The sequence below is a fragment of the Hordeum vulgare genome, chromosome 4H (assembly GCF_904849725.1).
Source record: "Hordeum vulgare subsp. vulgare chromosome 4H, MorexV3_pseudomolecules_assembly, whole genome shotgun sequence".
Taxonomy (NCBI): domain Eukaryota; kingdom Viridiplantae; phylum Streptophyta; class Magnoliopsida; order Poales; family Poaceae; genus Hordeum; species Hordeum vulgare.
In genome coordinates, this window is record NC_058521.1 from 478,210,314 (window position 1) to 478,216,313 (window position 6,000).

Consider the following 6,000-nt stretch of genomic DNA (forward strand, 5'->3'; position numbering starts at 1 on the left):
TACCGAAGCACAGGAAAATGTATGCTAGCAATTCTAGCGCGAGACACTCCTCTCTCCTCTCCAACAGCAATAGTACCTATGAAATCCTCCAAGTCCCGTGGACGAGGATCATGAATATCCCCAACATAAGGTAATTTGCAAACATTGCAAAAATCCTGTAGTGTCATGCGCTAGGGGATATCGTATAACATCAACTCAACCATAGGAGGATTCTTCCTTGGATAAAAGTTGAAGCTTTGAACGAAAATATTGGTGAGGAGGAGATATTGTGGGCACTTATCTTCAACGAACACAGTAAGACCTGCGTTCTCCACCAAGTAATAAAAGTCTTCATAAATCCCAGCGGTGCGCAAAAATTCATCACTTGGCCACTCGCACGCTCGAACTTATGTGACTCGAGGAACCACGTACTTGGGGTGGTTCTTCTCATCCTCCTTGGGGTTACGGCTTGAAGAGCCTCTCAAGAACCTCCTCATCTTTTCCTTTTTCTAACTCTGAAAAATTCTGAAATTTTTAGAGACTTCGAAAGAAAAGTGAGTAAGGATTAACCCAACTCGTAGCAACTACTCCTACTAGTGCCTAGAGACCATATCACGCGCTAAAACTACTTGGGACCAGCTAAAATCAACATTTCAAGCTCAAGAACAGGGTCACCAAGGTAGCAAGAATAAGCGAAGGATAAAGCACTAGAGTAGAAACTAATTGGACCAATGGAGGAGTCAGTTACCAAGGAGTAATTTCCCCAAACAGTTCGGAGAATGGTGCTTTGAGCTAGGAGATCGAAAATCACAACCAAATGAGCAAGAACATGGGTTTGAGCTGTGAAACGATTTTTTCTGGAGGTAGAAGAAGAGGATGGGAGCTGGAATGAGTGGAGGGGGTCCCTGTGGGCCCCACAAGCTTGGTGGTCGCGGCTACAGGGCTTGTGGCCCACTGGTGTGGCCCCCCAGGCCAACTCTCAGTCCCAGTATTTTTCAAAAAATCCAAAAAAATCATATTTGATTTTCAGGACCATCGGAGAACTTTTATTTTTGGGGTATTTTCTCCGGGACGCTAAAACAGGAAACAGGGAAAACTAAACTAAATCTATCATTTTTCTTCTAAGCAACACAAAGTGAAAGCTTAAAACAGAGGTATGTGACTCCTTGATTCATCCATTTCATGGTTATCGAAAGAAATCCGTCAATGGGGTTGATCAAATCCTCATGACAAAACTTTTTCAAATCGCAAAAGGAAACGGAGAATTGTCGAATAGCCGCTAAGTCACCTCAATGGGGATATGAATCTCCCCAACAAGCAAATCATACTTCATCTTGACACAAGGAATAGGGCATTCAAAGCTCCCAATAAGAATCGATGAAGTTTTTTCCATAGCATTGATGCAATGTACTTGATATCGTTTCTTCGGAAAGTGCATTGTATGCTCATTACCGTTGACCTGGAAAGTGACATTGCCTTTGTTGCAATATATAAGAGCCCCTGAATGTTTAAAAAGGGTCTTCCGAGAATGACAGCCACGGCATCGTCCTCGGGAATATCCAAGATAACAAAGTCTGTTAAGATAGTGGTGTTAGCAACCACAACAGGCACATCCTCGCAAATGCCGACAGGGAAAGCAGTTGATTTGTCGGTCATTTGCAGAGAAATTTTAGTGGGTGTCAACTTATCCAGTTCAAGTCTACGATAAAGAGAGAGAGGCATAACACTAACACCGGCTCCAAGGTCACATAAGGCAGTTCTTACGTAGTTTCCTTTAATGGAGCAAGGTATAGTGGGCACTCCGGGATCACCAAGTTTCTTAGGAGTTCCACCTTTGAAAGTGTAATTGGTAAGCATGGTGGAGATCTCAAGATCTGGTATCTTCCGTTTATTGGTCACGATATCTTTCATGTACTTGGCATATGGAGACATTTTGAGCATATCAATTAACCGCATCTGCAGAAAGACGGGTCTCAACATTTCAATAAAGCGCTCAAAATCCTCATCATACTTTTTCTTGGATGGCTTAGGAGGAAAGGGCATAGGTCTCTGAACCCATCGCTCCCTTTCCTTACCATTCTTCCTAGCAGTGAAGTCATTCTTATCGTCTCTCTTAGGTTGTGGGTTATCAGGATTAACCGTAGGTTCAATCTCCACATCCTTATCATTGCTAGGTTGAGCATTATCATGAACATCAGTGTCCATATTGTCACCAGGTTCATGTTCATCACCAGATTGTGTTTCTTAATCAAACGCAGAAATATAATTTGGTTCTTCACGTGTGACGGTATTTGGTGAACTGACATGTAGGTTTCTATCATCCTTCTTCTTATTCTTAGGATGACTGGGTGTATCAACATTAATTCCATGAGAATCTTGATCAATTCTCTTAGGATGGCCTTCAGGATACAAAGGTTCCTGAGTCATTTTGCCTCCTCTAGTAATGACTCTGACAGAGTTGCCGTTTAATTCATTGAACAAGTCATTCTGAGCTTTAAGTACTTGTTCTACCTGAGTACTCCCTCCGTCACGGTTTAGAAGGCGTGCATGGAAATTCTCTAGAACCTAGATTGTTATTGATTGGCTGTAAAATGAGTTGAAAAATAGCATTCACAATGTGCATGCATATAGAAGTAGTACAACGAAGTACTAGTTAGCTGCTAGCAGTAAATGCAATGCGCCTTAAACCTTTTGTGTTATGGAAATGCACGCAAACTTAATCGTGCCTTCTAAACCGTGACGGAGGTAGTAGTAATCATAGAGGCATGTTTACTCAGAAGCTTCAGATCATTGACATTTCTGTCTACACAAGCACTGAAATGACTAAGCATACGAGTACTTTGTTCAAATTGTCTGCTAACATAATCATTGAAACTCTGTTGTTTGGCAACAAAGTTGTCAAATTCATCAAAGCATAGGCTAGCAGGTTTGTCAAAAGGAATATCACTCTCATTGAATCTACGTAGAGAATTCACCTCTACTACCAGTATCGGGTTATCAAGACCGTGGATCTCTTCGATAGGTGGTAGATTTTTGACATCTTCAGATTTAATGCCTTTCTCTCACATAGATTTCTTGGCTTCTTGCATATCTTCAGGACTGAGGAATAGAATGCCTCTTTTCTTCGGAGTTGGCTTAGGAGGTGGTTCAGGAATAGTCCAAGCATTATCGTTGATCAAGATATTATTCAGTAGAATCTCAGCTTGTTCTATAGTTCGTTCCCTAAAAACACAACCGGCACAACTATCTAGGTGGTCTCTAGAAGCATCGGTAATTCCGTTATAGAAGATATCAAGTATCTCGTTCTTCTTAAGAGGGTGATCGGGCAAAGCATTCTGTAGCTGGATGAGCCTCCCCCAAGCTTGTGGGAGACTCTCTTCTTTGAGTTGAGCAAAGTTGTATATTTTCTGCAAGGCAGCTTGCCTCTTATGGGCAGGGAAATATTTCTCACAAAAGTAATAGACCAAATCCTCGGGACTACTCACACACCCAGGAGCAAGAGATGTGAACCAGGCTTTAGCGTCATCCTTTAGAGAGAAAGGAAACAGCTTAAGGATATAGTAGTAGCGGATCTTCTCCTCACTAGTCAAAAGGGTGGCTATATCGTGTAGTTTGGTAAGATGGGCTACGACTGTCTCAGACTCATAACCGTGGAAAGGATCAGATTAGACTAGAGAGATTATCTGAGGGTCGACAGAGAATTCATAATCCTCATCGGTGATAAAGATAGGTGAAGTGGCAAACTTCGGGTCGTATTTCCTTCCACTTGAGAAGTAATTTCTCAGTGTCATAGGCATCCTTACACGCAAGAAAATCCTCAGCTATCTCTTCCTCGATAACATAACCCTCAGGTATATCAGGCAATTCATATCTAGGAGAGCTAGATCTAGTAGGAGCAAAAGAAGGTTCTATCTCAATAGTATCGGCAGTTTCAGAAGCATCACGAGCATTGGTAGTAACTCTAGCAATATGAGCATCAAGGAATACCCCTAGTGGCATATCAGGCAAAGTAGTATCTCTAGCAGTATCAAGCATAGCATCATCAGGCAAAATAGCATCTCTAGCATCATCAGGCAAAGCAGTATCAAGCATAGCATCATGGATAGCAGTATCAGGCATAGCATCTCTAGCAGTATCAGGCATAGCATCTCTAGCAATATCAGACATAGCATCTCTAGCAGTATCAGGCATAGTAGCATCATAAGCATCATCAAGCACACGTGACATATCAAGATTTCTAGCAGGAGGTGGTGTCGCAAACTTACTCATAACTGAAGGTGAATCAAGTGCAGAGCTAGATGGCAGTTCCTTGCATCCCCTCGTAGTTGAGGGCAAGACTTCGGTTCTTGGATCTTTCAGATTCTTCATAGTGATCAGCAGATATAAATCCCAAGTGACCCAGAGAATATAGCTATCCCTCCCCGGCAACGGCGCCAGAAAATAGTTGCTTCCCTTCCCCAACAATGGCGCCAGAAAAATGTTGTTGACGTGCAACTATTCCTGACTAGATGCCTCCACGGCAACGGATCTAGAAAAGAGCTGCTCCTAGTTGCTCAACAATTAGCAATTGTCTTGCAATGGCCCACCAACGTGTGGGATCGCGGCAGTTTTCGAGGGAAGAGTATTCAACCCAAATTTGTTGGTTCCACACGATGGGAGTGAAAGGATATTCTCCAGTATTAGCAGTTGAGTTGTCGGTTCAAACACACCTAAAAGATTAGTATCTGCAAGCAGGATATAAGAAGCAAAGGTAGTATGATAGCAACGGTGCCACAAACGATATGTTGACAAGGTAGACTATTCCTAACTGAAGTATCAATGGCGCCAGAAAAGTATTGTAGCAGGTAGTAGTAGAGTAACGAGTAACAGCAGTGGCAAAGAACAGCAGTAGTGACAGTAGTAGCAAGTAGCAGTAGTACCAAGTAACAGCAGTAGCAAGTAACAGTAGGAGCAACAGTAGTAGCAATAGTAGTGGCAGCAGCAGCAGGACAAAGCAAGTAACAGTAGCAGCAAGTAACAGTAGCAGCAATAGTAGTAACAGCAGCAGAGCAAAGCAAGTAACAGTGGCAGTGGAACAAACTCGTAGGCAATGGATCGGTGATTTGTTGGATGACATTCATCATGCAACAGTTATAACACGGAGAGATATGTGACTAGCTCCCATTCGTCGATGTGATGTAGGCATGCATTCTGTGTGTAGTCATACGTGCTTAGGGAAAAGAACTTGCATGACATCTATTGTCCATCCCTCCCGTGGCAGTGAGGTCCAAATGGATACTACAGAAAATTAAGGTTCTCCTTTTAATAAAGAACCGGACCAACGCATTAGCACTTGGTGAACACATGAACTCCTCAAACTATGGTCATCACCGGGAGTGGTTCCGGTTATTGTCACTCCAGGGTTGCCGGATCATAACACATAGTAGGTAACTACAACTTGCAAGATCGGATCTAAAACACACATATATTGGTGACAACATAATAATTTCAGATCTAAAATCATGGCACTCGGGCCCTAGTGACAAGCATTAAGCATGGCAAAGTAGTAGCAACATCAATCTCAGAACATAGTGGATAATAGGGATCAATCCCCATCAAAACTAACTCGATTACATGACATAGAGATTTGTGAAGTACACACGGATGTGAATGTTTCAAACTCGTTGATTGAAACCTCTCTCACAATCAAAACATGATCAAACACCAGAACTTATTGGGTGTGAATCACATGGTGACGTGAACTAGATTATTGACTCTAGTGCAAGTGGGACACTATTGGAAATATGCCCTATAGGTAATAATAGATTGGTTATTATTATATTTCCTTGTTCATGATAATCATTTATTATCCATGATATAATTGTATTGATTGGAAACTAAAATACATGTGTGGGTACATAGACAACAATGTGTCCCTAATGAGCCTCTGATGGGCTAGCTCGTCGATCAAATATGGTCAAGATTTTCTGGCCATAGACATGAGTTTTCATTTGATAACAGGATCACATCACTCAAAGAATG